This window comes from Mchenga conophoros, linkage group LG3, assembly GCF_057382185.1.
Source record: "Mchenga conophoros isolate Kocher_MC1m ecotype Shallow Benthic linkage group LG3, M_conophoros_male_GT1.1, whole genome shotgun sequence".
NCBI classification, from domain to species: domain Eukaryota; kingdom Metazoa; phylum Chordata; class Actinopteri; order Cichliformes; family Cichlidae; genus Mchenga; species Mchenga conophoros.
Window position 1 is genome coordinate 36,411,355 of NC_140528.1, and position 17,724 is coordinate 36,429,078.

Sequence of the window (17,724 nt, forward strand, 5' to 3'; positions counted from 1 at the left end):
AGGACAGTTACAAGTACCTGGGGATCCTGCAGGCGAATGGGAACCATGAAGAGGCCGCTAGAAAAGCTGCAACCACCAAGTACCTGCAGAGGGTAAGGCAAGTCCTGAGGAGTCAGCTGAATGGTAAGAACAAGATCCGGGCCATCAACACGTACGCCCTGCCCGTGATCAGGTACCCTGCTGGGGTAATAGGCTGGCCAGCGGAGGAGATAGAAGCCACTGACATAAAGACAAGAAAGCTCCTTACCATGCATGGAGGGTTTCACCCCAAGTCCAGCACCCTGAGGCTGTACGCTAAGCGGAAGGAAGAATCAGAATCAGAATCAGAATCAGAATACTTTATTGATCCCTGGGGGAAATTATTTTTTGTTACAGTGCTCCATTTTAAACCAACATTAAGACAAGACAGACAATACGCTAACTAAGAATAGTACAATATATACATATATATACATACATACATACATAAGTCACTTATAAATAAATATTTGGAAAAGAAACATGTGTAGCTGTAGCAGCAAACAGTGTGTTAAGTGGATGCGTTGTACAGGGAGATGGCCACAGGCAGGAATGATTTCCTGTGTCGTTCAGTGGTGCTTTTCGGTAATCTCAGTCTCTCACTGAACAAGCTCCTGTGACTGACCAACATGTCATGGAGTGGGTGGGAGGTGTTATCCAACATTGTCTTTATCTTGGACAGCATCCGCCTCTCCGACACCACCTTGAGGGAGTCCAGCTCCATCCCCACAACATTGCTGGCCTTACGGATCAGTTTATTAAGTCTGTTGGCATCTGCGACCCTCAGCCTGCTCCCCCAGCATGCAACAGCATAGAGGATCGCACTGGCCACCACAGACTCATAGAAAATCCTCAGCATTTTCTGGCAGATGTTGAAGGACCTCAGTCGCCTCAAAAAATAGAGACGACTCTGGCCCTTCCTGTAAAGTGCTGTGGTGTTTTTAGCCCAGTCCAGTTTATTGTCAATGTGTACTCCAAGGTATTTATAGTCCTCCACAATGTCAACACTGATCCCCTGGATTGAAACAGGGGTCAAGTGTTTCCTGGTCTTCCTGAAGTCCACGATCAGTTCCTTGGTCTTTGCCACGTTGAGCTGCAGATGATTCTGCTCACACCACGTGACAAAGGAGTCGACCACAGCCTGGTACTCTGTCTCATCATCCCTGCTGATGCATCCAACCACCGCAGAGTCATCAGAAAACTTCTGAAGATGGCAGGTCTCTGTGCAGTGGCTGAAGTCTGTGGTGTAGAGGGTGAAGAGGAAGGGGGAGAGGACAGTCCCCTGTGGTGCCCCTGTGTTGCTAATCACCTTGTCAGACACACACTGTGGGAGACGTACATATTGTGGTCTTCCTGTCAGGTAATCAACAATCCAGGACACCAGAGAAGGGGGCCGGGGACTGGTGAGTGTCAGCACCACAGTCCAGGATGAGACAACGAACATCCAAGAATACATTGGGAAGATGGCCCCAACTGACCGAGTGCTCAGTGAATACCTCAGGCAGCAGAAACCCAAGAAAGAGGAGGGAGACGAGGAACCATCATGGAAGGACAGGCCCCTGCATGGTATGTACCACCGACAGATAGAGGAGGTGGCTGATATCCAGAAATCCTACCAGTGGCTGGACAAAGCTGGACTGAAAGACAGCACAGAGGCACTAATCATGGCAGCACAAGAACAAGCTCTGAGTACAAGATCCATAGAGGCTGGGGTCTATCACACCAGGCAAGACCCCAGGTGCAGGCTGTGTAAAGATGCCCCAGAGACAATCCAGCACATAACAGCAGGGTGCAAGATGCTAGCAGGCAAGGCATACATGGAACGCCATAACCAAGTGGCCGGCGTAGTGTACAGGAACATCTGTGCCGAGTATAATCTGGAAGTCCCGAGGTCAAAATGGGAGATGCCCCCAAGGGTGGTGGAGAATGACCGAGCTAAGATCCTGTGGGACTTCCAGATACAGACGGACAAAATGGTGGTGGCTAACCAACCGGACATAGTGGTGGTAGACAAACAGAAGAAGACGGCCGTAGTGATCGATGTAGCGGTTCCGAATGACAGCAATATCAGGAAGAAGGAACACGAGAAGCTGGAGAAATACCAAGGGCTCAGAGAAGAGCTCGAGAGGATGTGGAGGGTGAAGGTAACGGTGGTCCCCGTGGTAATCGGAGCACTAGGTGCGGTGACTCCCAAGCTAGGCGAGTGGCTCCAGCAGATCCCGGGAACAACATCGGAGATCTCTGTCCAGAAGAGCGCAGTCCTGGGAACAGCTAAGATACTGCGCAGGACCCTCAAGCTCCCAGGCCTCTGGTAGAGGACCCGAGCTTGAAGGATAAACCGCCCGCAGGGGCGTGCTGGGTGTTGTTATATATATATATATATATATATATATATATATATATATATATATATATATATATATATGTATACAAACAACTATTAATCTATATTTGTCCAAATAGCTCAAATAGGTTGCTCTAGCCTTTCCAAGTAATATCTTTCTTTGGGGCCTGCTGTCCAGACTCTGAAACCGAGTCAGATAAAAAACAAAGTGCCATGATCAACAGGGGAGCTGCCATAGTAGGTGTGACTGATGCGATTTGACCCGCGAGACTACTCAAATTTCTTTATATCAGGGTGAGCAGGGAAGACACGCAGATGTCAAGGCAGTCAGGCTGTGTGAGTCCTCCCACCCACATCGACTCATAGGATCAGGGATTAGAACTTCAAGGAGCTGAACCAGACTTCCTGTATAGCAGGTTCATGGGCCTACCAATTGACATTAGCTTAAAAGGCACCAGCATGCAAACATCACCTCAATCTTCAGCTATGCTAGCAACCTTACTCTTCTCTCAATATCATGGCAGGTGTTAAGAAAAGTGGAATAGAGAGAGATTCAGCTTTGATATTTGTGTAAATAACAAACAGACTGGTTCTTATATAGCGTTTTTCTCATTACTCAGAGTGGGTGAATGAAGCAAGTTACACCACTTGCATTATTCACACACACACACACACTTTTTCTAAGCTTTTACTTCTGTATAAATGCTGGTTATCTAACATTCACTCACATTCATATTCCGATTGCTATAAGGCTGCCCCCTGCTGGATGATCCACAGCTGCCCTCAGGATCTCTGATAGACCAGGCCAAACACCTGGGCAACCTGACCTCTGTTAGTGTTCTTTGGTTTTTTCTTTCTTTCGGGAAGTACAGGACAATGACTACCTTTTAAAAGATTTAATTCATTTCAGCAGTTGAAATTAGAAGTTCCAGCATGCTGAACTTCAATGTGAATCAGTGATCTGCTTCACAAACAGGATGACCCTGTAAGTGGGCAATACAGTATAATACCACAACAAAAACAAATACTATTATGACTCTTTTCTGGGAAACAAGCAACCAGTCCTGCCATCTCCCGACTCAAATTGTGGTCGTAAATATTTTGTACTTGTAAATCAGGATTTGTATGTGTAAAAAGAATTTGTGTGTGGACTTAGCCAAAAAATACATGTCAAATTCTGCACTCAAGTATCAAGTTACAAGTATGAATTTTGACCCGTTTTTTCTTCCTTTCATCTGATTGGCCAATGTCTTGTCAATCACAAATTTAACTATCCAATCAGAGAACAGATGGGTTTGGCCATCCGGTCGTTAAGTGATGACGTGAGGAATCCTACTTCCGGGCCTAAAGTAGTCTGCATTTAATATGGCTTTTGTGTTGTTAACTTGTTTAATGTTTTGTATTTTCTTCTATTTAATCTCAAAAAGCTCCTAAAACAGTCAGTGATCCCTGTTGACCTCCCTGCTAATCATTTATTTAAGCTCAGTTTTTAAAACCTTACGATGTAACTACAGCCCAGCCCATGCAGCAGTATATGAATGACTAACCTCGTATTGTGGATTGATCATCTCAGTTGTTCTCCTGGCTGAAGTTTGGTCCTTTTACAGCATGTCTGTGAAGGTTCTCAGTCATCCAGGTCATCGTAGTCAAAGGAGCTTGCATAGAAAAGCGTCTGGACTTCTTTAAGTTACTTGAAGACGTTTCACCTCTCATCCGAGAAGCTTCTTCAGTTCTAAGGTCAAATGGTGGAGAGTCCCAGATATAAACCTAGTGGGAGTGACCCCCCACAGAGGGACAAAAGGACCCCCTGATGATCCTCTAATCGCCTGAGCCAAGGTGTGAAACTGGGTGTGGGCCCCAATCAGCCAGAGTTTCGGGTGAGTTCATTGTGAAACCTGGCCCCACCTTATCATGCGAATTCCTGAGATCAGATGGCCCAGGATGTGAGTGGGCGTTAAGGCGTCTGGGAAGGGATCTCAAAACTGGATTATAGATGGCAGAGAGTTGGTGTCGTAAACCACTGCCTCTGTTCAAAGATGGTCGCTCACAGTGGACATAGATGGCTTCTTTCACTCCTCTTTCAAACCATCTGTCCTCTCTGTCCAAAATGTGAACATTGGCATCCTCGAAAGAGTGTCCTTTATCCTTAAGATGCAGATGGACTGCTGAGTCTTGTCCTGTGGAGGTGGCTCTTCTGTGTTGTGCCATGCGCTTGTGAAGTGGCTGTTTGGTCTCTCCAATGTAGAGGTCTGGGCATTCCTCGCTGCACTGTACAGCATACACCACATTGTTAAGTTTGTGTTTTGGCGTTTTGTCTTTCGGGTGAACCAGTTTTTGTCTGAGCGTGTTGCTGGGTCTGAAATGCACCGGGATGTCATGCTTGGAGAAAACTCTCCTGAGTTTTTCTGATACACCGGCTACATAGGGGATGACAATGTTGTTGTGTCTGTCCTTCTTATCCTCCCTCGCTGGTGTCTGGTCTTCTTTTCTGTGCCTCTTAGCTGACTTTAAGAACGCCCATTTAGGATAGCCGCACGTTTTGAGTGCTTCCTTTACATGTGTGTGTTCCTTATTTTTTCCTTCAGGCTTAGAGGGAACATGTTCCCCCATGTTCCTTTTACAGCATCCTGCCATGCGATTACATTTGTTCCTGACCACTGAGAACACTCACGTTAACTTTTATCGAGTGGAAAAAAAGTTAGCTTGTTTATATTATGCTAACATAGCTGTGTCGCTAGCACATCATTATATACCAGCTGACCAAACTTTAGTAACCCTACAAACGTCACTGCTCTTTAGTTTTCTGTCTTCATTTATGCTGGAAGTGATAACAGAGCTGTACGTTTTAATTTGTTTCCAAAACCCCGCAGTCAGGATATGCTATATTGTATTTAGATAGAAGCTAGCGAGCTAACTTCCTGCTAACTTCTAACTCCGTTAAATGTCATAAATTCAGTTTTCATGGATGCCTGGATGTTAAACTCAATTGTTACACCTGGTAGAGCAGAACGCTGATCATTTTATTAAAGATGAAAGACTTTAGACAGTTTTTCAACTCAGTAATGCCACAGTGATCGTTTGATATATGGACCTGCAGCGGAGTTTAGGCCCAGACACGGCTAGTGACGTCAGACTTAACGACCGGATTGGAGGGGTGCTTTGATCTGATCACACTGACATAGAACTGAACTGAAAGTGTGATTATTTGAACTATTGACTCATGTTATATGCTAATGATTATTATTATTTTCTTGTTTTGAGCCAAATTAGATTTTTCTATAGGAACTCTGTGTTTAAGCACCAAATTGGGTTTGAGAACAATTTAGAATTCTTGCAAGCAAAGACAGAAACTGCTCACCATGATCAGTAGTGGGCATAAATTCATTGAGCTCATAGCACTAAGTTGGCTTTATTTGCCCTGCAGAACAGACCGGTTTTAGACTCTCAGACTCTCAGTTTGTCTTAAATAAGTTGTGAAACTGTGAAACTGAAGGTTTTAGGTTCAATCTTATTTGTAAATCAAGAACTAAAGCTTAAAGAATAACCTCGGTGTGTCATTTAGAACAAAGCTGGGATAACTAAAATGATCTTAATCTATGGACGGTTAAGTGTGATCTGTTTGTGTTTTATTAAAGATGCCGACTTTTCATTCAAAGGTTTTCAGTTCTGATCTTTACACGGTGCTTTGCTCCACCACTCCTGCCAACCTAGAACTGGTCCAGTAGCTTTCATATTTGTCTTACAGTACAGCAGGTAGTTCCAGGACACACACAGACAAACACAGACACACATATTACAGTGTTACCTTCAGTTTAATTTTATTCTTATAGCACAGCAGTCAGCTAAAGGTGCTTTATATTTACATGTTATATTGTAAGGTAAATACAATAATACAATAACTCATAATTAAAGGCAGAGAGTTGTATATACAAACATGGTGAATGAAGAAGAAACACTCAGTCACCAGCAGTCTACACCTATTGCAGCATAACTAAGGGAGGATTCAGGGTCACCTGGTGCAGCCCTAACTATATGCTCTAGCAAAAAGGAAAGTTTGAAGCCTGATCTTAAAAGTAGAGATAGTGTCTGTCTCCTGAATCCAAACTGGAAGCTGTTTCCACAGAAGAGGGGCCTGAAAACTGAAGGCTCTCCCTCCCATTCTACTTTTAAATACTCTAGGAACAACAAGTAGGCCTGCAGAGCGAGAGTGAAGTGCTCGATTTTATATCTGACATTTCAAATACATTGGATTGATTTGAAATATTCTAATATTATAAGATGATGAGAGGAATTATGTTAATTTCCTAAAAATCAAAGTTCACATTCCCTGCATTCAGATGATATGATTCATCTTAGTCTAGTATCTACATGTTAACATGTTTGTTTGCTAAAGGACTGAAGAGGAAGAAGTTCACAAGGAATCATTTAGAACAGTTGAAAACATCAACTGATTGAATCCATGAATCTGAAAACGTGTTTCTGAGTGAAACAGACAGAACTGTTCAGCAGTCAGAGTGTTTCTCTAACAGGAGACACTCTTTACACCCAACTCTGCACAGACGCACCGAGCAACCAGGATTGAACCCAAACCCAGGATAAAGAGTTTCAGTGAATGTGGTGTTGAAGGTGTGGAGGTGGATCAGCAGGACAGTCCACATACACTGCTACTCTGTTAGAGACAGGGGAGGGGGAGGAGGAGGAGATGGATGTCACATAATGAGGACCATATTCAGAGCAGATCAGACTCCAGGAATGATCGTTCCATCCAAACACGCAGTCATAACTGTTTCCTTTTCTTCTGTAACTCACTGATATCTCAACTGTTTCTTTCCACTCGACCTCCCAGTAACAGCGACCAGTCAGACCATTACTACACATCAGCTGAAAAAAATAATCAAATCTGTCTAGATGATCAGGATATGACTGAACCTCCTCCACATGTGTCATCTTCCTGTTGTTTTCAGACAGTTTAATGTGTCTGTTTACTGTGTTTGTGTCGATTCTGAGTTGACAGGAATCTGATGAAGAGAACAAACACAATCCAGCTGCAGTTATTGATCCATCATCTGTTCATTGATCGATTGATCGATGCTGTCTGTGTGCAGTGTTCATCTCACCACGCGTGTGTTCATTAAAATCATTGTTTGACCGACTCTCCTGGACCAATTGCTGTTTTTGTGCTCACCCTCAATATTTGAACTTGTAACAATACCTAGACTCCAATTGAGGTAACTGGGTGTCATTACTGCCAGCAGGAGTTATTGTTCTATTAAATCTACATTTATCCAGAGCCAGTAGTTTTGCCTGCTCTGGAAAACAATTGGTGATGGGTGCTGATGTCTCTCACTTCATGATTCTTAAAATAGAATCACAGTTGTTGTTCCTTAGTTGGTGTGTCGCAGAGTGGGGAAAAATCATTAGACACATGAACATGGTGAAGTGAATCGGGGACTTCCAATTAGGACTCAGCTCCTCCTCACTATCACCCAGCCAGCCTGGTTTCTGCTGGGAGAAAGCTAATGGTGGCAAAGTTACCAACTACAGGCTACCTACAGGATTTCCAGGTTTCTGAGCCAATTCAGTGATCCTGGCCTCCAGAGCTGCAAATAGGCTGCATTTAATACAAATAAATTTATTACTAAGCTAAGCTAGCAAATGTCGAAAGACTAAAATAAAAGACAAAAGTACTGTGAATATAAAGGGCAGTTAATTTCAATTGAAAGTGTTTTTAATTAAACAAGTACACACAAAAGCTACACAAAACAGCACAGTGCACTGTAGCATGAACAGGAAGTGATAGAATACCACAGAGAGAGCCAACACTGAGTGAGAGTTCCAAACACTGATTAAGTCATTAAGTAATGAATGCCATTTAAGGGTTCAAATGCAAGGGTTTCTGCAGTTCCCAACCAGCATGGAGGCATGACTGAGAGTTTGAGCTCCAATAAAATGATGTGTGTTAGCCCTGCGACAGACTGGCAACCTGTCCAGGCTGTACCCCGCCTCTCGCCCTATGACAGCTGGGATAGGCTCCAGCAGCGTGACCCTGAAAAGTATTAGCGGAAGCGAATGGATGGATGGAGAGCAGCTTTGGTTTCAGTTGCTCAGACGATGAAAATCAAAACAACCAGAATCCTTTAATACCTGTTATAACCTCGGGCACTGATAGTGCATAAAATGTTGATACAAGCCTTACTGAAGCAAGGTGAAGGAGTCTGGAGCAGCTCCCAGACTGCGTAAAGCACCAGTTTAACATGTGAACACATCAACTCTCATTTTATCCTTATTTATAAATTTCTTATTTCTTATTAACAAAATGGAGAAATAAGATGTCAGTAAAGCAAAAAATGGTTGTGAATGCTGGATTTTTTATAAGGAAAAGAAATGAAGATATTAGCTATATTTAATTTTTTTGTTATCAAAAATAAAAAGTGCTAAAAAGTGATGCAGTCATCCAGACATGTGTAACTATTAAAGCAGAATCTTAGACAAAACTCACATTTCACACATTTAATAAAGTGCATTGTTTTCCTCACAGCTCACCAATTTGACCTGTTGTCCGTTTGTTGAATGTTGGCTCTCCTGGACGCCTTTCTCACTTGAGCCCGAAAGAGTCTTACTGAGGAAAAAGTAAACAACAGGGTCCAGGCAGACATTGAAAACTGACACCATGGTGGCTGCCTCCTTCAGGTAGAACAACATTGGCCCCACAGAGCAGCTGTTCAAAAGAAAAGTGTCGGGAAGTCGAACCAGGTGATAGGGGACAAAGCAAACACAGAAGATGCTGACCAGCACCAACATGTTCCTGCGAGACTTCACCAGCTTCTCAGAGGAGGCAGCTGCCTCTGCTGTGCCTTCAACACCCTGTGGGAGGTACTGTAGTAGAAGAAGACCAAAGATATGAAGACCACGAGGAAGATGATAGTGCAACTGATGTGAATTATTTTGAAGACCAGGCTGAGTGATGCACTAAAGAGGGAACCACAGCGGCTCAGGGTAGAACTCAGAGGTTCTTGGGTGAACAGGATGGTGTAGGTGATGGCAGGAATCAGAAGAAAAACCCAGGTGACCATGGAGATGATGTTTGCTGCTTGTACTGTCTGCAGCATGTGCATTTGTGAAGTATGAACAATTTTCAGATACCTAGCGAGAAGAGACAGGAGGCAGGAGACAACTTAATTAAGCTGTTACAGAGGTGCCAACATAGCTTATTATGGGCCAATCTTTTTTTCTTTTTGTTGTTGTTGTTGTTTTTGTAACGGTATAAAAAATGAAAGGTGGTGGATTGGCCAGATGCAGGTCGATGTGTAAAAATAACTCTGATGTTTGGTGGTGGCTATGGCAGAGCTCCCACAGAGGCCAGCAGGTGGTGAGCAAAAGGGAAGCCAGGAGGAGCAGAGATCCGTGGCGGGCGCGTTTGGTATTGAGCTGAAAAGGAACACAGTTTGTCCCGGACTTCAGCTACAATGAAAAAGACACAAAGCTGGAGTTATTCTGCGTCTTTATGCTGCACAGCTGCCTTTTCTACTCTCACTCTCTCCCCCTCCCTCTCCCACTTCAATCATGAAACTGATCAATGATCAGCTGATCGGCTTTTCTGTCGCAGGTCCCGTCTCTATTTTTTGTTTTGCGCACTTTGCGCCAGAACGGGGAAACAGGCGGAGGTCGCGCTAAACAACAGCAGCACGTTTAAGCTTGATCAGCTGTTGCTAGAATTTATTTAATATTAATTTCTAGTATCAGCTGATGTTTGCTGGAGCCACAGCTGTAAAGCTGCTGGTCATGATATGGTTTGGTTATCTGGTGAGAGGGAAACATGAAGATGAAACCAGGAGATGTCCTTACTGAATCATCAGAGCTGAACAGGTGATGGAGAAACAGGTTTACCTTTTAGGTGACATGAATGAGTTGAAGGGAAGTTATGAACTTTTTCTGAGAGACAAATAACACCAGGATCCTTTTCTAAGTAGCTGACAGTTGGTAACTGTGCAGGGGCGGATCTAGCAAAGTGTTGCCAGGGGGGCAGGTAGGGCATTAACAGGGAGAGGGGGGCACAAAGAAATACTTTTCTTTCTTATTCTTATTTAAAATATCTAGCTTTTAATAAATAATTATCTGAATGTTACAACTAAAGTTTGTATGTGATGTAAAATGTATAGAAATCATACATATACCAACAAGACTGTACATCACTGTCACAACAGGGTTTGTTTTCATTCAAAGTCTTTATGGCTTTAATACCTGGTGGGCCAGTCAATTAATTATTAAGTCCAAAGGAGATTTCTACACTTTGATCTGGAGCACAGGGTTCATAACTAATACATTATTCTGGTTTTACTAGGTTCCTTACCTGTCAGCAGCAATGGACCCCATAAATATGATGCTGGCATACATGTTGAGGAAGAAAGCAGAAGCCCCAAAGCTGCAGTAGAGCTGCTGAATGATGAGAGAGCTGCTAGCATAGTGGCTGATGCGCAGTGGCAGAGAGAGGCAGAGCAGGAAGTCAGCAGCTGTCAGGTTCTTCATGTAGACCATCAAGCTGCTTGATGCCTGCTGCCGAGCTCCACAAAAGTAAAACTTCATGATGAAGCCATTGAGGGGTAAACCCACCTGTAGAGACACAGAGAGGACGACAGGACTTTGGTAGATGCACAGAGAACCTCGTTTCCATCAGAGCACAATCTGAAGACTTAAAACTCACCAGAAAGACCAGACTGTAGACCAGAATAAAGAAAGAGTTGACTGATGTGTTCACATAATCACAGGTCTGGCCATCTGTCACATTTATTGGTTCATTCATGTTTCTGGAGCTGAAAAATAAATCCCCTTCATTAAGATCTCTCTTTGATAGGATACGCCTTCATATTATTTTAGGTAAATCAAAAGTCAAACTAATTTTAAATATAATGTTGAGATCCCCTAAATCCCTCAGAAAGTTTGATAAATGTCATCTTCTGGTCAGTTAAATTCAGTTATGGCTGAATGTTTCTGCTACTTACTGCTAAAGAGACGGGCAATGAAAGTGGACACTATATCTTCTGAATATTTCTGAACATCAAACTCACTGTTTCAACGTTAAAGTGATCCCTGTAAACTGATTGTTAGTTTTAGTTTCCTTATTTTCCTCTGACTAATTGATTCGGTCACTAGTTAGCTAACATAAACTAATGTAAGTCTATCAACCAACCAACCACATGATGTTCTGTACCAACAGAAGATGGTGCTAAACATGTTTTCAGACTAAACATAAACTTTGTGTCAGTTTATAAAGAGCAGGGCTCAATGGATTAAATTACTCTTTAACTGTGTAGTGTTTCATGTCTTCTTTAAGAACAGCACAGTGCTAAATATTTCACTGTTTTCTCAGATCCTGCAGGTAGCTTTAGACAGCATGCCATGAGGATTAAATTTGTTGATATGAATCTCATCAGGAGCTCCTTCTTAGTTTTCAGAACCCAGTTTTATATTCAGCTGGTTGTTCTGTCACTCTCTTGTCTTCCAGGTGTAGCGCCTCGAGCCTCTAGGCCTTTCAAAATTGACTGGTACATGCGTATTTGGTTGATCTGGACAAAGGTGACCAATCACTCACCAGGGATCATTACAAAAGGGGCAGCTGCTGATTTCTATGTATTAGTAGCGTCTTTATTGTGGGCAGCTGTGTATGTAATTCTGGGGTACTCTATACATATAAAGCACATAGACAGACACATGTTAGAAACACTACCCTATGCGGTTGATGCCACATCTGTATGGTTTTGACTGAACTTGTTGTAGATAGACATGACCTTTCGAGAAGCTGTAGACCAGTTTTGTTTTATTATTGAGTTTTCTAATTTGGCTCAGCCGCCTGGTCCTCCTCCCCCACCTCTGTTTTTTTCTTGATTGTTGTTGAAACATGTGATAAATAAGCACTGCATGCCTTTTACACCTGCCCCCCACCCTCCCACAGCTCATTTTGCAGTGTGGCTGTAACAACAGCATTAAAGTGGTTCAACTGTTAAACCGTTTTCTACAACTTTGCTCAGCACAGATGAGCAGAGCTTTGAGGTTCACTGCTCGCATAACCGTAGATGTATTTTTTGAAGGAAACGCTTTTGTGCAGCAGAAGAATGACTGAATATTGGATGACTGAACACACAGCACTGAATGTAATGATGGGCTAATGACAGACTGTTCATTATGAACCACATATATAAGTGTAAGGATGACTATTACACCACGTGGCACCAGGACGCACCTAGGCCTTAGTCAGTGAGAAATTTGTAATGCTGTCATTACACATGCATCCTGATAGAGGCAGCAGTGGTGCTGAGGCAGCTGTGTGGAGTTGATTTTAAGTGTTTCTGGTCCCCAGGTCAGGAAATGTTAAGTCATCTTTGAAGTCAAGCATGAATTCAGCATGAGCACAAAAGATTCAGGGATGATTAACCAGCAGGACTCACCTGTGTTTCTGGAGGTTTCAGTGAGCAGGAAAAGCTGCTTCAGTTGTTTTGTGCTCTTGGTGTAACAGTGCTGCTGTAGATCAGGAAATGATGGCCACACCGCTAACCAGCACTTATTTCCTGTTACACATGTCACGTGTCTTTTTTATTTTATTTCCCAGTTTAAGTTATTTGTTATGTTTTGGTGTTTTTTTGATGACCCTGATGATCCGGATCCATGATCCGGACAGCAGACTCCGACTAGAGTGGACCCAGCAGATTTTGTTTTGTAAATTTTGAGGAGTTTCAGAATCAGCTCCGTGGGCGGTGGATTTTTCCTTTTTCCGAGAGGTAGAAGGAATTCAGGCAAAGGATCTGCAGTTTGCCCCAGTATGCTGACTTGACCTGGCTGAAGGACTTTGTCTTCACTCAACAATCCCCATATTCACTACTGAGCCACCCCACCCAAGACTCATCATGGATCACGGTCATATATCATACAGTTGGTTTTCTGATGTAGCTCCACAGTTTCCTCTGGGAGATGGACAACCTGAGCAGTGACAGGAAGCAGGCAGCAGGTGGCAGCAAATCACCACAGTGCTTTTGATGTCACTGTCAGATTTTGATATCAAAAAGAAGGCCTACAAATAAAAGCCTATCCTGACATTTTCTGCTTAATCTTAAATGAAATACAGCACCTTATCAGGTCAGAACTATCAGGTTTGAAAAAAAAAAATGACTTGGCAACTTTTAAAATGTATTGTAAAAGTCCTGAAATAAACATGCAAACAAGAAGAAAAGCAAAGGACTGAACCAAAACTAGGGCTTCTTTTTTGAAAAGAGAGAACAGATCTGGAAACAGTTTACATTAGTGGGTAATGTAAACATGTAACTCCTTTCCTACTTGGTGTACACTAAATAATAAATGTATGAAACAAAATGTAAATTTAACGAAGTTTCAGTGATGTGTAAAACATTTAAACCAACATTCAACTGAACACAACACAAAGAGAACAAATTCAGTATTTTTTTATTTGAAGAGTACATTTCTAAACGGTAACACGATGATACTGTTTCATATATGCACTAATATTTTTTACCCATTTAAAATAATATTTTACTAATTTATTACAGGAAAAACCACATCCGCTCTTACACAATGTCAGAGTGCAAAGAATAAAACGCAGCACTTCCTCTCTTAATTTCACATTAAAAGTATTGCAGTCACCTCATTTCAAATAACCTTTTAATCTGAAAGAGATCCAGCAGGAAGTGTTTAGTGTGGTAACTGATATCAAAGAAGAGAGTCTCAGCAAAGTCTGTGGTTGTGTCACTAATATCACGTCACTGAGCTGCACTTGTGACGGCTCAGCTCACGCCACCTGTCTTTTCTTTGTTTTACTGAAGCGCAGTTCATGCAGTCCAATCCGGTCATGCTAGAGGTCTGTGTTGGGTTTTCTCTGTGCTCTCATAGCTGGTGCTGCTCTGTAAACCCGGAAAGATGAGCAGACGTTTCAGAGGTTTTCAGGAAGTAAACCCGAGGAACAGGTGGGTGTTTGAGTGTCGGGCAATCCGGCTGACCCACAGTCACAGACTTTTGTTTTCAAAAGTAACATATGTACGTCTCTTGTTTTGTTTTGTGATAATTTAAATGTCAGTCATTAGGTATGTAGGAGCTGAATCTCCAGCCCTGCTGAGAATTCCTTCCCTCCCCATCTCCAGCTGCCTCCCTCTTCCCGCTCCTCCAATACCACGTGTCTATTTGTTACTAAATAATTGTTAATATAATTTGTATTTTGTGGAATGTACAGATGTGTGTACTGAAAATACTTAGTGGGGTAACCACCTATACATTAAATTACATTTTCTACAAATAACCATTGATATTCAAAAATAAAGCGCTAACATCCTACCTGTGGGCCAGACCACCCATGTGTCTGATATCTGTGGCCTGGTATCAGACACATGCAGGGCCTTGGAGTGGGGGTATGTCACCAGGGTGCAGAGGAGGCTACCCCCCCCTGTCCCCTTCTGGCTGCCTCTGCCTCAATTTTATCCCACAACTTAGACATTCACATTATTCACACTCTCATTACACATACATATAGGATCTTGGGGGTGGGCACAATCACGGAGTCCAAATTACCATCAGGGTGTACACCTCACCCCTGACGTCGTTGCCCACCTCTCAATTTTAAATACACGTAGACATTGAGGGCTAGCAGGAGGGACTATGCGCTTACCTGCTGCTCCTTGGCAGGTAGCTCCATGCCCTCCTGGGTTTTAATTGCACCTTAGAACACATATGCATCAACACTACAATGGGCGGGTGGAGGGAGGTTTGGAGTCTTCTCCCACCCCCATTCTCTGCGGCCTGCTGGAGCGGGAGGGCTAGTAGGAGGAGTTGGCCGTCCGACTGCGGTCTGGGGTGTGGGGCCTCCCTGCTGCTGCGGAGTCGGGGTGGTCTGCCTCTCCCCACCGCAGGGAAAAGGGTAACACCACCTGGGTCTGGGTGCAGTTCCCCCCTCCAGGGGCAAGGGTACCTAGACCCGGTTTGTAGAGTACGCTTGGGGAGTGTGATTGTGTGTACAGCGTCTCTTTATGTCTGTCTCCACGTTGGTTGAGTGTGGAGTGAGTGCATATGAGAGCATGAGGGTGGGAATGGATGTTTGTGTCTGTGCGTGCCTGTATGTCTGTGTCTATATGTCAGGTTGGGTATCAGACGCCACCTCTCTGGGGACACCTCAGGCCCTCCAAGGTTTGGAGGCCTATCTCCACCCACCACCACTTCCCCTGCCGGTGGCGGACTCCCTCAGGTGTCGGTGTGTTGGTGGTTCTTTGTGTCTGGGGGTGGGCGTCCGGGTACACACCGGCTCACTCCTTGGCGGCCGCTTGTCGGGGCCTGGGGCCTGGGGCTCGCTCGGGCCCCTTTGGAGGTGGGGTCACTCAGGCACCGCTGGGGGCCGGCGGAGCTCACGGGCGCGTCACTGCAACTCCCCCTGACTTCTGCTCCGCGGCTGCTGGGCGAGCCCTCATCTGGGACTCTCCTCAGCTCTTACTGGAACAGTGGCGCGGCTGCCCCTCTGTTGGTCTTCCATGGTCTGTTGTGTTCTGGGGGCCTCTGGATATCTGGAGTTTTGATCTCCTCCATACCCACTTCACACCCTGGAGGACGGGGCTGTGGCCCCCCCACACTCCCTAGCAGATCATTACATGGAGAAACCTTTGGAATGCAAGCATGCTGATCCACACAGGTATGCACACATGGGTATTCACAGACGCGGACTAAAGCTTTCGTGGCTGCTGCCTCAAAGCACACTGTGCGCTGTCTATCTTGCGTGCTGCACAATATCATTTATTATTTAGTAAATATTGATATCTATGACTAGCTAGTTTATTGTGATGGTGCTTTGTTTTCTCTATTATTATGTTGCTCTTTGTTGTTTGCTGTCTCCTCTGTTTGTTTTTTTTGTTTGTTTTTTTTTTTTTTCTCCATACAGGTGACCCAGGAGTTCTTTTTTTTTTTTCTCTCTGTTCCCCCCCCTTCTCACCGTCTCTTCTCCCCTTTGGTTTTCTTTCTTTCTCTCCCCCTCTTTCTCTCATTCATTCCCCCTGTCCTATTTATTTAAAAAAAAAAAAAAAAAAAAAAAGAGAATCCATGCAGGCAGGGGCGGGGCTTTATGTTGATGGGCGCACCATGCAGCCAATCACATGCAAAGACAGAGTGGGACGTCGGAAAAAAGTGAAGAAACGAGTGGAAACATAAAATGAGCATCTGGCTGCATTTCGGTGATACTAGAGACAAAGCTGAGAGCAGAATCTATAAAGTTATGAATTGTTGAACCTTTTGGGGGTGAGAGGAAGAACATCTAGTTTAACAGGATGTATCACTGATCTGTTATTTAAATATAGACACGTGTTATCCACAGAAACGTCAGAATCAAGAACCACCAAAAAGCCAAAACAGCAAACGATTAAAGAGCAGGTACACAGACTCTGAAAAAAGATGGACATGATAGACGTACATGGACATGCTGTCAAACTACCCAAACCTTTTATCACTGTCTGACCAAAATTCCCTGAACTAACAGAAACAGAAGATCAAAATTGGGCTCCACATTTGAAAAACATCATGAATTTTACTTTCACCAAGATAAAATCTCACTTCCTGCACAGCTCTGTCTCTCAGTATGCTTTGAGACCAAGTCTACAGTTGTGTTTGGTGTTGAAAAAATTCCACAAGAAATTCTGTTTTTCACTTTCTACCATAGATATTTATGTGGTTATATGTGGCCCGCCATGTAAAATGAGTCTGACCCCAGTCTCAGACTTTGAAACCACTTCCTGATTGTTAACAATTTATGAGTTGTTAACATGTATCGTAAATCTTAAAATATGAGCATAAACCCTGAACATTATTTCGTTTCAGCTCACATGTTGCTCACAATACAGATCTATACATTTGGTGAAGTAGCATGATCATTTGGTGGAGCAATGCCACAAAGAGGCTTAAATATGATCCACAGTAACAGGTTTTATCAAGTGATTCCCTCGGTGCAGGAAGAAGTGCAACATACAAACACACAAAACATCAAAGATCACACAAGTGTTCATTCATTTTTGGTGCATTCATGTTTGCTGTAAATCTGAACTTCATGCAAGCTCCAATGTTGTCCTGTCAATTCAACTGATAAAGAGCAGGTAAAGTTTTCTAAATGACTCTTTAAATACATTGAACACCCAGTTATGATTACTGAATACCTTAATAAAGATTTTATCAGTTCATCTTTCACTTCGAACTATGAGTCTGGCTGAAAGGAAGCAGGCTGTGTTGAGGGTTGAAATAAAACCATTAAAGAGGGAAGAGGGACTGGCACTGGTAACTGCTTCTGTTGCAGCAGCCATATTGCCTTCCAGTGCATGTATATCTGTGGACTCTAC

At 43.4% G+C, this 17,724-nt stretch overlaps 1 protein-coding gene and 1 pseudogene across 1 annotated transcript in view; both read right to left on the reverse strand.

Annotated features, from left to right (window-relative positions):
* Positions 1–17,724, reverse strand: part of LOC146578426 (T-cell surface protein tactile-like) — a 553,052-nt gene that overhangs the window by 97,999 nt on the left and 437,329 nt on the right. The window lies entirely within an intron of this gene.
* On the reverse strand, positions 8,873–11,162 carry LOC146578437 (P2Y purinoceptor 14-like; annotated as a pseudogene).